The sequence below is a fragment of the Rutilus rutilus genome (assembly GCF_951802725.1).
Source record: "Rutilus rutilus genome assembly, chromosome: 3".
In the NCBI taxonomy this organism is placed as follows: domain Eukaryota; kingdom Metazoa; phylum Chordata; class Actinopteri; order Cypriniformes; family Leuciscidae; genus Rutilus; species Rutilus rutilus.
In genome coordinates this window covers 46,582,660-46,602,485 of record NC_140211.1, presented here as the reverse complement: position 1 = coordinate 46,602,485, position 19,826 = coordinate 46,582,660, and the positions used below count along the sequence as shown (strand labels likewise).

The 19,826-nt window shown below is 40.3% G+C and overlaps 1 protein-coding gene across 15 annotated transcripts in view; it reads right to left on the bottom strand.

Moving 5' to 3' along the window:
- Positions 1-19,826, bottom strand: part of LOC311287782 (receptor-type tyrosine-protein phosphatase delta) — a 441,129-nt gene that overhangs the window by 206,606 nt on the left and 214,697 nt on the right. For all 15 annotated transcript variants that reach the window (XM_084404823.1, XM_084404828.1, XM_084404816.1 and 12 more), the window contains exon 4: positions 1,073-1,110. The gene's annotated coding sequence lies outside the window, so the exon portion shown is untranslated. The remainder of the gene's footprint in view (positions 1-1,072; positions 1,111-19,826) is intronic.

Genomic DNA, 19,826 nt, shown 5'->3' with positions numbered 1-19,826 from the left:
TAGAGACGTATGGATTACTTTTATGATGGATGGGTGCATTTTTCTGGGCTTCAAAATCTCACCCTATTCACTCCCATTTGAAATATAATTTTCATTTTTGGGTGAACTATCCCTTTAAGAGGTCAATGCAGTGGATGCTGTAACTACACCAACTGTTTTGATAAAACAATTACACCCTGTGACCTCTATTCGCAGGACAGATTTCTGAGCAGCTTGTGATGGTGTCTCGTCATGAGCGTGACTGAAACATGAAGCGCACTGTGATCTTATATGGAATACAACCCATGTGTGTCTCCAGCATGAGCTGATGTACTAGAAAATCTACTAATTATTCCTGCATGGAGTCCTCAAAACACACACACACACATACTGTTTTCCACGTTTTATGGGGACTTACCATAGACGTAATGATCTGTATACTGTACAAACTGTATATCCCCTACACCAACCCTACCTCTAAACCTACCCATCACAGAAACCTTTCTGAATTTTTTTTATTTATTTTTTAAACACTTTGATTTATACGCTGTTGTTTATTTATTTGTTTTCCTCATGGGGACCACAAAATGTCCCCAATAGGTCAAAATTTACTGGTACTACTATCCTTATGGTCACATTTGCTCCCCATAACGTAGGGAATACCAAGTACACCCACACACACTGTAAGCTGTGTGAAGAATGAGCTGATCTTTCTCTGAGTTAATGGATCGTGCTGTAGGTGTATAAAACAGTTCAGTTTGTCTTTGTTTGTTTCCTCAGAGTTTGTATTAATGAAGTGCCGGCGTATTTGTCGAGATGCTCCCAGCATGCTCTGCTCGTGCTAACAGAGCTGACGGGAGTGGGCGGGCATTCATCACTGTCAGTCACAGCTCAGTGACGGTTCTGATTGGATGGTCAAGATTTAGAGAGAACAAAAGCTCAGCACAATGATTTCACAATCGGCAAAGTAGACAACGTGTGTGTGTGTAAGAAGGTTTTGCTGCTGAAGTGCTACACCTGCACACTGTCAGCAGATCAGCCCGTAGTAGAACACACTTACACTTGCACACATGCATAGAAGAGACTGCTTTACCTCTGAAAGTCCTGGTGAAGATCCTGAGGACTCAGGAGCTGAAAAACAAAAGCACACAAATGTGAGGCTTGTGAAATCGGTTTCCCCTTCGCTCATCCTATCAGTTTAATCTCAGGAATCAGTCAGTGGAGGGAATGAGGAAATACGCCTCCGTAAAGTTCATCATGCCATCAACGTGCGAACCATTCGTTTGGCGAGTAATTGAACTGCTGGCATCTGAAAGGTCAGAGATTATTGGACAGCTGACAATCTGGGAAAAGACATATATTCATTTAGAGAGAGAAAGAAGGATATTTCTTAGAGTTTATATAAGACTGTGATCGTTCCCTGATGCATAACGTGTGTGTGATCTGCAGTTTTTTCGTCTGCCACTTTAAATGCTCACAATTGGCTGTCAATGTTTTTATGGTCCATCAGCTGGAAAGAAAATCGTTATGAAAGTGATTCCAATGATATCCCTCTGTGCCACTATTTTTATAGTTGTGGTGTGGACTCTGCTATTCTTTTACATTTAGAATGAAGAAAAATTAAAGTCATTTTTACAAAAGATTCATTCTAAATATGTCTATTTCAAATAAATGCTGTTCTTTTGAACTTTCTATTTATCAAAGAATCCTGAAAATGATCACGGTTTCCACAAAAATATGAATTAGCACAACTGTTTTCAACATTGATAATAATAAGAAATATTTCTTGAGCAGCAAATCAGCATATTAGAATGATTTCTGAAGGATCACGTGACACTGACTGGAGTAATAATGCAGAAAATTCAGCTTTGATCACAGGAATAAATTAGGGTAAGTGTACCCATTAAGCCCATGTACCCTATAAACCCACTTTCAACTCTGAAGTCTAAATTAAAAAAAGAGAAAATAATATTTTATGCTGCTCATTATTTTAACCAATCCAGTAATTTGTTACTTCCCTGGCATTTTTTTATTGCATACCAATCACATTTGGCAATGTTGAGTTAGCCCCACCCATGTGCATGCTGTATCAGGGGACCTCACACAAAGTCACCCCAAAACTTTGGTGTTTCAGGACCCTTCAGAAATCAACACATTGCTGCAATTTTCAGCCATTTATTTGGCAACTACATTGATATTATGTCAAATAAGAGATAAATGTATTGTTTTTTTGTATATGAACAAATAGTACTTTATAATTTTATATCATTTTCCTTTAAATGGAAAGATGAGTTTTATTAGCTTGCGTTCAAAGCTAATCTCTAGGTCAGGGGTCTCCTTTTTTCATTTGAGAGCTACTTTTTAAAAATGAAAGTCTCTTAAATAATGTCTCATAACTCTCATATTAACAACTATCCAAACTGTTTTAGACCTAAAAGAGTATTTGTAGACCAAGACAGATATATGTCACCCTTAAATGTCAGAGAAAAGAACAGAATCAGAGATGATTTTTTTTTTATAGAAAATTGCACTTTGCATAGTATACTGTAAAAACACATAATTATAGTTGATTTTAGTTGATCATAGTTGATCAGAATGTCAATCAATGGATTGAAGATAATGAAATGACATGAAAATTTCATCTGTTTCATCTTTTTCTGTTTACTAACACAACACAATGACATCAATTCACCAAGTTTTATGTCGAAAACCAGCTAATAACAAATAAAATTAGCATCAATATGCTATTTTTGTTTACATACACATTAAAACAATAACATTAAAAATGATGGCCAGATTTTAAAGGAGTGTCTTGCAACATGTTATCTACTAACATGTACAGGTTCAAATAAAGTTTTGACAAAAAAAAGTTTTATAAAAAGATAAACCTCACATATTTCAGCCTTTAAATCTTTTTTTTTTTTTTTTATAAAAAGAATGAGTAAAAAAAAAAGATAAATTACTGACATTTACAATGCACATTAGCTTATCTTTTATTATTAATAGTAAAATTTGGTCCGATTTTCCCGTGGCGTCTGTCGTTGCTATGCAACCATGCACTGCGCTCTCCGCAACGACAAAAAAGTTTTAGTAGCTAATGGATTTCCACCACCGAAAAACGCTTGCTGTAGCTGATTGGTTGGTTCTTGTCACATGACCTGCGGTGCGCTTGCGGCATTCTGAAAAGTTGAGATCTTTTCATCTCGGCTCGCTGCGCCTAGAAAAAATGAGTGTGTCGCATCAATAATGAAATAACGAACTTGAGCGCGCAAAAGACGCGATATGTGAACGGCTACCTCCAATCAGGCAACGAGCTCACGAGCGACGTGTTGGAGACCCCTGCTCTAGGTCAAACCATTAGCCGTACAGAAAGGCTAGACTGGCAAAGAATTAAGCAGTGACCTGCAACCAATAAATGTTTTTTGATTAATTTTTAATTAATTTACAAATAAATACATCATAAATAGTTTTGTAGAGAAGATTATGAATTAACTTTTTTTTAAGATGGGCTTAAATGGTACAGTGCCACAAAACGCATGCAAACTATAGCTAACACAAGCTAACCTTAAATAAAAAAAATACTTAACACAATTCCTCAATGTGGGCACAATGAAGTATATTTAAGCTCCATGCATGTATTTGTAAACATATCTTACATTTTTAAAGGAAAACGGCTCTGAGAAACCGCCACTCTCTGTCCAGCTTTGACCAGGCATAACCCGGGACCCAAGCCGAGTTGGGGCTCCGGACTCCGGGCATGGAGGGGTCACCCAGCGGGCCCCCTATGCCGGGAGTATTGAGCCCTAACTCGGCTTTCTTCCCGGGTTATGCCTGGTCAAAGCTGGCCTTCCCATCCCATCCCCATTCCACCCAGGGCTCTAACATTAGCAAAAGGATTTTTTCTTATTCTTCCCTGTCATTGAATAAATATATTGATGTTTTACTTCTTTATAATCAATTCATTTTTATATTTTGTGAATCAAAGATGATGTTGGCTAATTTGGAACACATGTGTGCTTAAATGGTGCCAAAGTACCAATTAAGCCCATCCCAGACTTCTGACTTTATTCCTAAAATATCTTAATTTTATATTCTAAAATTTACATAAACTAATTAATACATTTTAAAATGAGAGATAAATCTTGCATTTTAACAAATAAAACTTTTGCAATTCAAAATGGCACTTTTTACAGTTTTTCTCAATTGTTTACACACAAATACTGGTACTTGAGACACAATGACCACAACATGTAACTCATTCACCAACCCCCTGAACCAATTCTGCTAAACTACAAGCACAATTCCTGCTTTACACTCAAATTGCAGTTCTAAAACACACTTTTTTCAAAACACTACACACAATTCTCTGCTTTTGGCACAATTTTCATGCAGAAAATCTCGTTTTCACAAGGAACACACTGCCATTCAAATATGCACACTGACTCATCACATGGGCAAACACCCGTCACACAGTTTTACAATTAGCAATCAGAGCTTTAGCATAAAAGAGCAACAGGTGAGCTCTTCAATTTTTTTTTTTTTTTTTACTGTAACTGTATACAGTCAATTCTTCTGTTGTTTTGTATGTAGACCACTGTATGTACAACTTTGTGTTAGTTGGGATGTACACTGTGTACATTGTTTTTGTGGGAAAAATAAAATATATTTGTTACCATGTATTTGTGTGTTCTGAGTATAAAAACAATATTCTCAAATATTTTACAACACACTTATGTATGTACTGTCTGTAGTGTGTAACATTGAACAAAAAAAAGGCCTAAGTCATTATGATGAATGGAGAAGAAGTGTTTTACATTCATCATAGTGTTTTACATTGAGCACATCAGTGTTCAACTGGTTCTTATAAATGTCTATTCATATGATGGTTTGTGTGTGTCATTTGAAACCAAAATACCATTTTGAGAAGAAATAACATTGGTTTGAATGTAAAGTTTCATTTTGCAGGAGAATTGAGGGGTTTTGCCCATTGTGTGTGTGTTTTTGATGTGTGTAGAGTTCTGACAATATGAGGCATGCTTTCAGAAAATGCGTGTAAACAATCGAGAAAAACTGTAAATGCACTGAACACGGTTCTCTGCATAAGACACAACAATATGACATAAAGTCACATGCCATTTCAAAACACTGCCATTCAAAATGACACTACATGAGCTAATTGGCCAATACATGTGCCACCTGGCCAAACACCTCAATGGTTAATTGGTGACACTTCAATCTTTTTCAGTGTACTGATTTTTTGTGAGCATATTTTTGTTCAGTCCAATGTAAATATATCTGACTTGTTTGGTAAAAAAAAAAAAAAAAAAAAAAAAACTTGTTTCACCAGCATGTGTGTGTATCTGCAAATATTTCTGTGCATGTGTAGCCTGGCTAACCAGACCTCTTTCTCGAATCTCTTTGAGACGTGGTCTGGGAACCACATGTGCATTTTCTCGTATTTGAGGCGTGGTTTACGAATGCCCAGAGCCGTTTATTGGGCGCTACAAATGTCTATCAAATGCGCCTGTACATAGCTCATAGCCAATCGTTTCAATTATACCAGATGACGTATACAGAGCGACAGATATCCAACGAAGAAGACGACGATGGGTCAGAGATTTATTTACACCAGAGTAAATCCGCACCCGACCCGTTTTCCGACAGCAGCACTAATTAAAATCTGCACCCGACCCGCTTAAAATAGAACCGACACCCGACATAAAATCAGTTTAGACTATCACATTATAGACACACTTACAAAAATGTTTATTGCCAGGTCATACAGAAGTTATTACACGACAATTAACACAAGGACAACTTCAGCCGAAGCTGTCAAAAGGCCGATACATGAAGAACAGGGCTAACGTTACCACAAAACTGAGTAGCCTTATAACATTTTACCAGTCGAACAGACGCGGCCAAAGAGTATAGAAGCCCAAGAGGCGAAACTCAATAGAACGCTCCATAGCAACAGTTGCCCCCATGACGTGATGGCGCGGCCGCCATTATGGACTGAAAACTGAAGGAAAACGCCGAAAAATAATGGGAGTCAATGGCACTGAAAAACTTAACATAACAAAAACTTAACATAACTTAATTTTTTCTGGCCGTCATATCTAAATATGAAAACAATTTAAAATACATTAATGAGGATGACCGACGTTAAATGACAGAAAATATACGTCTATGTGTTGGTTATGCATGGCCTAATTACCCTTAGGAAAATAGTATTTTGGGACAAAATATTACTAAGTACTATAAGACTACTATAGAAATACTATAGCGGCTCTAGGATATTATAGAGGTATTACAGAACATAACATACTTCTGTGATTTTCTGTAATACCTCTATAATATTTTAAAGCTGCTATAGTATTTATATAGTAGTCTTATCGTACTTCTATGTCCCAAATTACTATAGTATTCCTATAAGATTACTATAATATTTTGTCCCAAAATACTAAAAGATTCCTATAGTACTTTTTAGTAAGGGTATGTCCCCCACCGAATCGGCTTCATTAGCCTACCACTTACGGTTTGCAAAGATACAATTATAAAATTACTGCAAAACTTTAATCTATCAATATTTATCTTCTATTATGCATTTTCCTTGTTATATAACTAACAGAAATTCATGAAATAATATAGGCTATAGGCAGACACACAGTAATAAGATATAAGTAATAAGATATTTATTCAAATGTTGATTTTGAAATTAGTGAACATCACCATATATATGATTTGGAAAAATAAATAAATAAATAAAATTATAAATGAACATTTCTAAAGACAGTTAATATTTTACATAGAATATCACAAAAATATTAACAACTTGTTTTTTCAACATCTTCAGTGAAGTGCACACAGTGAACGTTTCAATGGGAAGAACAAAAACAATCTGTTAATGTCCTATTACAGGCGGAAAGGTACAAAAAAGTATGGAATGCCAAAGCTGCCAATATTAAAAATGAATAAATACATAAATAAATATACAAATAAATGTAAAAAATAAAAAATAAAAATATAAAAATATAAATAAATATACATAGAAAAGCAAAAAAACGAAAATAAAAAATTATTTATACATTTATTTCCTTATTTATGTATATATTTATTTTTTTCCATATTTATTTATTTATTCTTTTATTTATTTCTACATTTATTTATTTCTACATTTATTTATTTCTACATTTATTTATTTTTACATTTATTTATTTCTACATTTATGTATTTCTACATTTATTTATTTCTTCATTTATTTCTTCCTACATTTCTTCCTGCGTAGGGTAATGAGGAGGGGGTGGTTTACCTCAGACATAGCAATCGAGCTCAGAGTAAGCGAAGGCGAAGGGTTGAGGCCACAGTGACACCCTGTGGCGAAATACAATAAGTATAGCTCACTGATGTTGATGCGGTCTGTTCCTTTTTGTATTCATGGTTACAAATGAAATGTTTAACCTTTTGAGCGCTATATGGAATTTTTATTTCAGTGCTGAGAGTACGGTCCCACATATGGGATTTAGAATGTTCAGTGACGACATAACTGCCAGATTCAAACTGTGCTTTCCATAGACAGTAAAGAAGGCTTTTGCACGTTGGCTGGCGCTGAGCCAGAGACGGACGCGCGCAGCGCTGTCATATATCACAATGCAGTGTTTTCAACCTCACAATGTTTATTTTAGGTTTCAGACATTTAAATACACATAAGCACTAGTAAAACAATACATTTGGAGTTTGTAAAATACATACACTGATGTCTGTGGAAGCAGCAATAATAATCTATTCAAATATAATTTGCCGACGTGTGTTATTCATATCAGACAAACACAGTGGAAGTAACTATAAAGTTTACTCTTCTCACAGTTCACCGACCACTTTCTTTTTTCGGGAGAAACTGATGACTCACAGCCACAGGATTCTCTGAACTGCGGCGCAAAGATCTCACGTTATAGTAACTATTAGTTATAAAGGTTTTTAAATGACCAAACACACTCACATACACATTTTTGAGAATCGGAATATCAGATAGTTGATGACATGGTAAGCAAGTTTGTGAATATTTTGAATAAAAAAGGGAAAAGGAAATAAAAGCGATACATCAGAGTTATTGTGGCTGCGGTGTGTCACGTGACAAATATGACGCGTCGCCATGGAAACATTAAGGGGGAACGTTCTAAAATAACAGTCGCCTTGAAAAAACTCACAATGGGAGTCAGTTAGAATATTAAAATTAAGCGTGAAAGGGTTACTATATGCATAATAAATGACGCTGGCTTATCTTTTTTACTAAGCAAGTTATCAGTGTGTATTGTTCATTGATGGTATAAAGTTAAGCCCCCTTAACAATTCCACATGCCCCCTCAGTCATTTCATCCTGCAGCCGGACCTGCCCAGGACATTTTACAAATTCAGACAAACGATGTTCTACGGCCATGTCCGGAATAAAGAGTAGCCTATCCATGTCACACAGTAAGATTTAGGATTTATATACCTCGCAGTCACAGACCGCATCAACATCAGTGAGCTATACTTATTGTATTTCGCCACAGGGTGTCACTGTGGCCTCAACCCTTCGCCTTCGCTTACTCTGAGCTCGATTGCTATGTCTGAGGTAAACCACGCCCTCCTCATTACCCTACGCAGGAAGAAATGTAGGAAGAAATAAATGAAGAAATAAATAAATGTAGAAATACATAAATGTAGAAATAAATAAATGTAAAAATAAATAAATGTATAAATAAATAAATGTATAAATGAATAAATGTATAAATAAATAAAAGAATAAATAAATAAATATGGAAAAAATAAATATATACATAAATAAGGAAATAAATGTATAAATAATTATTTATTTTCGTTTTTTTGCTTTTCTATGTATATTTATTTATATATATATTTATTTATTTTTTCTTTTTTACATTTATTTGTATATTTATTTATGTATTTATTTATTTTTAATATTGGCAGCTTTGGCATTCCATAAAAAAGATGTGCAATCTAGCAAGTGCACACATGAACTATAAACACCTACTAAAATGGATTTTGCCATTGACTGGCGCTAACGATTTCAGCAGCTTTCAGTCCATAATGGCGGACGCGCCTCCGCAGCGCCATCTACAGACTGTTACCCATAACACAACAGAGTTTCGCCTCTTGGGCTTCTATACTCTTTGACGCGGCTACACTATATGCCACGCAATTTCGTCTAGCCTACATCTGACCATTTTGGGTTCAAACCTATGGTTCAAATACGCCCTGCACACCACACATACTGTACTTAACAGTGTTAAATATGAAAAATACCGTTCGATAGATCTGCTTTGTTACCACAGTTTCTGCGTGCTCAGGGATGAAGTTCCACATTTGCGGCTATCCAACACGAAAATGCAGCAAAGCCTTTCGCAATATTTTCTTCAGATAACTCCAAATTTCTCCCACACACTGGACTTGATTTTTGATGACGTATTGTCGACAAATTTACAATCTCCACTAGCTATTCTTTTCTTCAACTCCTCAGCATCTATCTCGACGACTGCAAGCAGATCGCGCGCGCGCGGTTATGAAGAATTTTTAAAAGTGAAAGTAGCCTAGGTAACGTTATAGATCCTGGGAGGGCGTGGAGCGTCGGGCACAAATAAACTGACGTGGATTTTAAATTATTTTATCAACTTGAAATACAGGCATATTTTTGTAGATGTGTTCCTAAAATTATGCATATATTTTTACGTCTGTCATGTTTGATCCATAGATATAAACAAACTGCTTCGGTGTGTCGCATAGATGTCGTCATCGTCTTGCTGCTCCCTCCCCGTTCTGTGATTGGTTCCCTAGCTGAGGCGAAAATCTTGTCCATGGTATCCAGGCCATAGACATCATATAGAATCTATATTATAGATAGACGCCCTACTGCCTACTGGCGCGGTCGAGCCGTGGGGCCGCCATCCTAGACCGGTCACCCGCTCTACTCAGTGTAATCTGAATGGCAGGTGCAATGAGCTATCAGCGCATTTAATTAATCATACCTCACTAAATACCGAACTGATTTTCACGCGGGTTTTTTTGCTGCAAAGGTCATTCATGTAGCTATGATACAGGACACATGGTTCGGCGTATTTTAATATTCATAGTAGGCTTAACAGTAATATAATATTCAGATATAAGATATAAAGTGGCCAGACGTCCAAAATCAAATATGTGATGTAGGATGTAAGGTATTTTATAAATCACACACTATAAATATGATAAAGAAGCAGAAACAGATAGTTGCAGTAAAGTAAGATATTTTAATAAGTTGAGGAAACGTGTGTGTATTACATTGCTTCCTGATATCACGTGTCACATATACACACACACACACACACACACACACACACACACACACACACACACACACACATATATATATATATATATATATATATATATATATATACACATATATATATATATATATATATATATATGATATTTGTGTAAAACAGTTATGTCCGGTAGAACAATGTTTAACTTCAGATGATTGGATTGTGTTGGTAATCGGCACTTAAATTACCTAACCTAACGCACTTCTCCCAGTGTCTAGAACGCAACTGAATGCCTTTTCAAGCGTCTCAATAAGTTACTTGAAAAACCACAGGAAACTACTTTTAAACACAAAATTACTTGATTTACAGTGGGTCTATTCGCACCTCTATTAAAACGTTACCTGAGGTAATTTTCCAGGACCTTTTTATACAAGGTAAAAGTCGCCGTAATCTTTACTGACTTTGTCCGTAATGATTACTGATGGCACATTCGGACGGGACTAAAATAACCGAGAAGCTCTTGTAATTATTACTTTACCCCACCTCTCCATGCCGGGTGAACACCAGCTCAGTAGCAGTTTTAACATTAAGTGGCATGGCATCTGACGCACAGTTAGCTAGCTACGTACGATTTCAGTACAGTAATATCAAAGATCCTTGCTCCTTCTCAATTATCTGGTAATATTCTATTCACAAAATACAACCAATAGTACGGTAATGTTAAAACTAATCCCCCGGGCACTATTTGCGATGGTCCGCCGATTAAAACAGGAAAATAGTCCACAGTGCTCTGGCATCTTTAACTGCTGCCACGCAACGAAACTAGGAGTACGACCGGTTTAAGGTGGCGGCCGCATTTCTCAGTGCCCAGCGGCCAATAGGGCATCTAGTCTCTATATAATATCTATGATCCAGGCTGCCTAGCAGCGTGAATAAAATCGCGCTGCGCTCAAGCCAGCATGGGGAAACCCAGGCTAGTGCATGTGAGGAATTTTCTACAATTTGACCTATTTTAGAATTATGGCAAAGCATACTAAAGATGAGAGTGCTTTTCATTATGCCCAACAGTGTGTAGTTGGTTTGACAAAAATCTGGTAATATGAATGAAGTGTATGCCATTTCGTGCAAAAGTTTGATTTTGATAATGCTATGTAGTTTTGATTGCAGTGCTTCATTTTGCAGGATATATTAGGTATTTTGCAGTTTGGGTGTGTGGTTTTGTGAATTGTGTTAAGTATTTTGATAAAACCAGCCTAGTTTGCAAAATTGTGTGTTAGCAATTGGAAAAAAAACGTCTCGGGTTACGTATGTAACCCTCGTTCCCTGAGTAGGGAACGAGACGCTGCATCGATACTCGATACTTTGGGGAATGCCTTCGGCATGAAGCGTCTGAAGTCAACTATGGAACTATTCCAATCTTGATTGGTGCAACGTCACCCGTGACGTCGCATGTGACGGTGATCCGGAAGCTACAAAAGGGTCACAGGAACCAGGAAATGTTAGCTTCTAATTGGTCAAAGCAAGTCGTTCTCAGGGGCGCGAAAAGTGTGGCCGAGGGATGCAGCGTCTCGTTCCCTACTCAGGGAACGAGGGTTACATACGTAACCCGAGACGTTCCCTTTCGTAAAGGGAACTCCCGCTGCATCGATACTCGATACTTTGGGGAATGAATACCCACGCCGCCACACTGAGAGAAAACGCCCTGGTGTAAAGCATCTGGCACACTCACGGACGATAGAATGAGTAGAGGGCAGATCCAAACTAGCTTGTCATAAGATTTGGTGCAAGAAGGGGAGGTCTGGAGCCGGAGGCTCGACTGACCTCATGGATGGGAGCCCCAGACCGTAGAAAATATTAGATGAGAGGTGAAGGCAAAAGCGCACCTTGTACTTCAAATATAAGTGGTTTTAGATAACCAACTGTACTCTTAATAAAGGGAATAGCTCCTAACCCTTGATGCATAACTAGATGGACTGACTCCTCTCAGCCTAAGGCCTAATGTAGGAACCTCAAAGGCTACGACCTTGACCATCCGACACATGCGATGGAGGATGGAATACCCAAAGAATCTTAACATTGCCTACAGGTACCTCAGTACCGGGCAAAAATAACGTTGAGTGGCTCCCATGTTAGCAAGTAAGAGGGGGCAGCACCACCACTCTTCCAGGGAGTAAGACGAGCAGGAAGCAGACTCAATAGATTCTCCTATATATACTTATATATCTCAAATATATATTCGTATACCTCACCCACAGGACATGATGGGTGCCAGGGATAACCCATCAGCCTGATGCCAATAGGCTGGATGAAAAGGATTCATCCTCCAATCTACAGGAACATGGAGTTTCAGTGGGAACGTCCTTTCGAGAACACCCTTAGAGGCTTGCGGAGGGCACTGAGGCCGCCACAGAGGCCCTAAGCATGAACAGGAGATCCCGTTAGAGAGCGGGATGGAACACCAGTACTGAAGCCAGTGGGCAGTAATAAACTGGGTTCAATGCCCTCCCTAACTTAATTGTTTAGTTCCTAGTAGAGTGGGGTTCTAGTATGGATGTCCTGACCACCTCGGTGGAAAGGGCAACCTAATTATGGGTGGGACCCCCTCAGGGGCCAGACCCATAGTCTCCATTACTCTGGTCGGGGATGAAATAATGTACCATCAGCCTGAGACAGAAGATCTCTCCTAATAGGAATTTTCCATGGAGAACTCTCCAAGAGACTAATAAGGTCCGAAAACCAAATTCGGGCCTGCCAGTACGGAGCTACAAGGAGTAGTCTCACTCCGTACCTCCTGACCCTTTCTAGAACCCCAGGGAGCAGAGCGATCGGGGGAAAAGTGTACAGATGTGACCTCGGCCACATCTGTACCATGGCATCCAAGCCCAAAGGAGCTGGATGTGAGAGAGAGTACCAGAGCGGGCAATGAGAGTTCTCATGATAAGCGAAACAGGTCAACCTCCGCCCGGCCAAACTCTCTCCATATAAGCTCAACCACTTCAGGGTGGAGCCGCCATTCCCCGGGCCTCAGCCCCTGCCTCGACAGGATGTCTGCTCCCATATTATCAACCCCAGGAATATAAATAGATCTGATGGAGAGAAATTTGTCCTGGGACCAAAGAAGATTTTGATGCGCCAGTCTACAAAGAGGGCGAGATCTCAATCCTCCCTTGGCAGTTGATATAAGAGACCACCGACATATTGTCTGTCCTAACAAGAACATGATGGCCTCTGAGGTCTACAAGGAAGTGCCTCAGGGCAAAAATACGGCCAACATCTCCAAGCGATTAATATGCAATGTGAGATGATGGTCTTTCCAAGTACCTCGGGTGTAACGGCCCTCCATAACCGTACCCCAGCCCGTTAGGGACGCATCCGTGGTCAGAGTCTTTCTCTCACATGGTGCTCCCAAAACCGGACCCTGAGACAGGAACCATGGTTTCTTCCATACGACAAGAGAACGAAGGCATCTGCGCGTAACTCTGATCGTACGAAAAGGGTTTCCCAGAGGACAAAAACCCTTGTTCCTGAGCCACCACTGCAAGGCCCTCATATGGAGCAGACCAAAGGGTACTACCGTGGAAGCTGCAGCCATAAGACCCAAAACTCCTTGAAAGTGTTTGACAGTGATAGCCTGGCCTAACCTAATACTCTTCAATGTGTTTAAGATAGTATTTATACGAGCAGGAGACAATTGTGCCCGCATCGTGACTAAGTCCCACTCTACTCCCAGGGACGTAGTCCTCTGAAGAGGAGTTAAGGAACTTTCCTTCACATTGAGTCTCAACCCCACACACCTCAGATGACGCAAAACAACATCTCGATGTTGAATTGCTAGTTCTTTTCGACTGAGCCAAAATGAGCCAGTCATCTATAAGATACGGACCCCCTGAAGTCTCAATGGAGCAAGGGCCGTGTCCATACATTTAGTGAAGGTGCGAGGGGATAAGGCTAGGCCGACTGGAAGAGTCCAGAACTGATGCGCTTTTCCCCCCAAAAGCGGATCTCGGAAACTTCCTGTGATAGGGTTAGAAGGGAAAGAGGAGTTAAGGAGCTTGTGGATCTATCAAGACAGACCAGTCCTCGGAGCTGGTCTGACTGACAGTCGGTAACTTGAATCTGAACCCCCTCGGAGGTTGATCCAGTACCATGAGATCCAAAATAAGGCCTAACTCCCCCCCTCATAGGAACTATGAAGTGCCAGCTGTAGAACCCAGGCTCCCGTAACCAAGGAAGAGCCCACTTTGAGGTTTCCTGTGTTAAGAGGGACTAGACTTCCTGTTCCAAGAACCGACCCTGCTCGGGGCTGGCCGACATGTGAACCACCCTTAGTAGATAATATTTGTATATTAGCTCCACTGTAAGCAGGACCCCCTAGGATATATTTTGAAGACCCCTCGGGGTGTCTACATATGCCATTATGGGGACCAGTCCCTCGAGACTGGCCTCGGCTATAAATTTCCAAATGGCTTCGGTGACCTGAAGCAGCTAACTGGCAGGAACTAACCGAAATATGCTCTCTACAGACCTCCTGAGAGGCGGCGAACTCGACAGGGCCGCAACGTCATCGGGCAGATACTGCGATTTGTGTTCGCTGGAAGCCGATGTGTCCCGAAGCGCCATCGGCGGCGGGAAGCAAACATCGATTTCCTAAGGGCTGCATAAGGGGGCGAGACTCCTGTACTCGCTCTCCTGGGGGAATGCCCATAAGGGTCTGCGTGTTACGACAAGACCTCTTAGTTGAAGCCATCTTAGCCCGAGAGACAGTCCTCAGACCTGTCTTCGGTATGGAGTGCTTCGTGCGAGAATGTTTCTTCTGGCCCCAAGCCTTATACGGGGGGGCACGAGAGGAAACCTTCTCAAAATATGAGGAGCTGGCGGCTGTCCCATGAGGCTGCCCCCTGGCAGCAACCCCATGAGACCTGGACTGAGAACTGGGGATAGCTGATTGTCGCTCTGCCTCCTGAAGCCTCTCGACAACGGATCTTGCCGCGTCGCCAAAGAGGCCGGAAAGTGAAAGGGGAGCATCGAGAAGGAAAGCCCTGTCTTTCTCCCCGATCCACAAGCGATTAAGCCATAAATGTCTCTCTGAGACGACTAGTGCTGCCATAGAACGGCCAATAGCACGGACCGTCTCTTTAATAATACGGAGAGATAAGTCAGCTACTCTATGAAATTCAGTAATACCATTGAGTGAGACCTCCCAGTTATCATCCACCTGCTTGAGGAGGTCAGCCAGATATGCCTGTAATAACCCCATTGTGTGTGGGCATGCACCGGCTCGACCCACCGCCATATATGCTTTCCCTAACAAATTCGATGTACGAGATTTGGAGGGAAGTGTCTGAGCTATCAGGGGTGACGCAATGTCGGGGAGAAAATATTTCGCAAAATATTCCTCAACCCGAGCCATCACCTCATAACCATTTTCATTAGATTCCCTAATGGATGAGTAAATATATACATGGGGGGAAATAATTGAGATGAAAATGGATTTTTCCACGATCTCGATACCTCAGTATGGAGATCAGTGAAAAAAGGGAAGGCTCTGACACGAAGATTGTGACTGGGTCTGCAGGAAGCGCTCATTCATTTTATTTTTCTTAGTCGCTTCCTGCTTATTATATGGCCATTTAACATTTAATTTAACCACTGCCCTGATTACAACCTCCAGCAACTCCTCACTAACGGGAATATGGGGTGGCGAATCCCCATATCCACGTGATTCAGTGTTGATAAATAATATCTAACTCCTCGGAGCCAGATAAATCAAACGCTGTGTCTTTAACACGGTCGGAAGAAGCCGCAGCGCGGGCTTCCGAACCGTGCGCGAGACCAGTGGAGCTGGTTAATAAACACTGAGAAAGGGTCGCAACCGTCTCAGTATTATATGCCAGCCCCACGTGCGAATCCCATGCATACAAGTAGCGCGCTGCCTCAACAGAAGCGGGACCTGATGCACTGGAAACGCGAGCCTGATCTATTTGATCGAATCAAACGCTCTGTCTTTAACACGGTCGGAAGAAGCCGCAGCGCGGGCTTCCGAACCGTGCGCGAGACCAGTGGAGCTGGTTAATAAACACTGAGAAAGGGTCGCAACCGTCTCAGTATCATATGCCAGCCCCACGTGCGAATCCTATGCATACAAGCGGCGCGCTGCCTCAACAGACGCGGGACCTGATGCACTGGAAACGCGAGCCTGATCTAATTGATCGAACAAGCTCAAACGGGAGCGGAGCTTTTTCATTGAAAACAGTTTGCACAGACAGCGCCCTCGAGCACCGCCCGTGCATGCTCCACTCCCAGACAAACTACACAAAGCGAGTGTGTGTCACCCTCGCTTAAATAACGTGGGCAAGGGGACGCACACTGCCTGAATAGCTTCTCTTTTATTCACCATAAATAATACTCTTTTCACGGGACAGACAACACCAAATAGAACAGACAAGATGACATAGAGCGCTTGCTGAAGACCAGAAGCTAACATTTCCTGGTTCCTGTGACCCTTTTGTAGCTTCCGGATCACCGTCACATGCGACGTCACGGGTGACGTTGCACCAATCAAGATTGGAATAGTTCCATAGTTGACTTCAGACGCTTCATGCCGAAGGCATTCCCCAAAGTATCGAGTATCGATGCAGCGGGAGTTCCCTTTACGAAAGGGAACTGTAAATAACCGTTACTACTAGCTAAAATAACTTAAAATAAGTACTACTATTTCTTTCTGTATGTGTAGGCCTACCTGGGCATTTTTCATGATTTAAAAGATCTCTTCAGTTTAGTGTGATTATTATCTAGCATAAAATAAAATCATGAATAACAACACACAGGTCAGCAAATCAGTTAAACCGAATACAATTCAGCTTTGAATATAATTGTACATACATAAATACATAAACTCTATTCACCCCAACATACCAAAAGTCATGAACTTTCTGTTCATATCAAACCAACTCACTTAACTCAAATCAAGATCTCAACCCAGCTTCACCTAACTGAATTCAATACAGCTCAACTCAACCTAACCAACAAAACTCATCTGAATCCAATTAATCCCAACCCATGATTCAGTTCAGTCTGTGATGTGTTTAATGTGTTACTTTCTATGTAAATATTTGTGAAATTTTGTTTTTCTACATGTGAATGTAACATCAGCTGCCTGTCTGTCCAATTTGACACTGATGACTGGCAAACCCATTAGCCAATCAAAGCACAGAATGTTAGGACTGGTTTTGGCTTATCTGAGTTACATGCCAGATCACACTCGTCATACAGTGTAATATTTTTCCTAGCATGCATCTCATATGAGAAGCAGCAGTGAGTGTCATTGTAATGATGAGTTTTCATCACCGTAGCAGCAGGTGAGGTTTACAGCTTCTGATTGGCTGCAGTGCCGCTGTCATCGTCCCCTGGGTCCTCATTAAACGCTAAAGATGGTTCGTTCGCTGGATTCCTCAAAACACTCTCAATTGGTTCTGGTGTCCCATGAGGCTTTGGAACCAGTTAAAGTCCATTATGCTCACAAGCAGGCAAATGTCCAGAAGCAGTTTCACCAGCAGAAGGGCTGAGAGCAAAAGACACTGCAGAAAGAAGGCTTAGGCTACTACGATTGTGTATAATTGCAGAAAATATAGATATAGCCAACAGGGGCTGGACAAAATAATATATAAAATTTGTACAAATAAATAATGTTAAAGGTATAGTGGAGAATTTTCCGGAATTTTAGAAAAGAACCGCCCTCTCCACTTTTTGAAAAAATGCACATGCGCAACACTCTACCTGCTCCCGAGAGGGAATGCCTATTAAACGTGTACACGAGAGAGCATGCATGAGCCTAGTTCTCCTCGTGCACGCTCTGTTTACAAGTTGCTGTCGGCATGGCTCATACAAGCGCGGTGCGCGACTTGTGCCAGGGCTAGCATCGCTAATCATAGCTTACATTAGCTTTTACTAGCAGTGATTTTAAATGGATTTGTCCAAATAGCATGCCAAACTTTACCTGTCGAGTAGAAACTTCGCGACTGAGGCATCAGTGGGAAGGCCAACCTGTGCTTTTAGCGCACGCCAGCATGTGAAATATTTTCCCAAAAACACTCTGGTCTTGTTTCTTTCTTCAGAGGCCTTTGTAAAGGAATTTCCTTTAACCTGACTATCTAAAATAAAACTGTTGCGTCTACGGTCGACAGAGAGCGTCTACTAATCGACACTTAATAAATAATAAAACTGTTGCGTCTACTCATCGACACAGAGCGTCTACAATCGACACTTAATAACCTTTATACTCTAGCTCTTGCGTCTTCAGTCGACAACTGGCCGAGTTTCTAACTAACTTGCTTCCCTAAACTAGCTTCCTGCGCAGGAATAAATCGACAAACAGATCTGCAAATGTCCTTTAAATGCTTTAATCACGGCCAGGAGATCTTCCCGAGCAGTTCTCAGGGAATCTCTCCCAAGAAGCAAGGCCAGAGGATCTCAGACAAATTCCATTGAGAATCCCACCGTAAAACACATATACAACAGTTTTTATAGTATAGAGGTATGACATAAATGTCAGGCTGCATTACATAATTTCCCCACTATTTGATTGGTTCTTCATATGCAAACCCCTATGTTACTAGGTAAAGCAAACTCTGATCTTGCGATGACTTCATCTGTAATCACAAGATTCTAACAGACTGTCTAGTTTCATTTCCCAAAACTAAGTTATTTTTACATACATACGCACATGGTCAAAGACACAAGTTTTCCATTGGTTTCGTACAGTACATCCTGTTCCAATGTTAGATGTTAAATAAGGTTAGATGTTACAAACATGGTTAGTTTAATATACAGTTTATAATTTCCACGACACCTTTCTCTTCTTGTCATACAATTCGCAGACACTTTTTCTCTTGCGACCCTCAGACATTTTGAAAAAACCCGGTGAGAACGGCAAGCTTCAATGAATGGCTGAAACCGTAGCTCACCACACATATACACCTGAAAGTGTGCATGCGCAGAAAGCGAAAACTACCTAGGGACGAGCACGTACGACGGCCTTACGTAAACATATCACCAGAATGATTGACAACTAGGAGGACCAATAGTCTTGATGATCCACCCGGAAAAAGAAAATCCTCCACTATACCTTTAAATCAGAACTAATAAAAGTCACTTGTGGTGTTCCACAAGGTTCGGTGCAAGGCCCCAAATTGTTTGTACTATATATAAATTTTATTTGTAAAGTGTTTAAAGTATTAAAAATTGTCATGTTTGCAGATGACACAAATTTATATTGTTGATGGCACAAATTTATATTGTTCGGGGGAAATTTGGAACAGCTTCTGAATACAGTGGAAATTGAATTGATAGTCTTAAAAAAGTTGTTTGATGATAATAGACTTTCATTGAATTTAAGTAAACCAAAGGTCATAATATTTAGTAATCAGCAAAGTAATAACTGCCACAGTTTCACTCAGTTTGGACTGTTTTCCTGTTTGCACTATTTCCCGCCACTAGTTTGTTGTCATGATTACAGATTTGATTTAGTCATTCAGTTCAGGTGTGTGT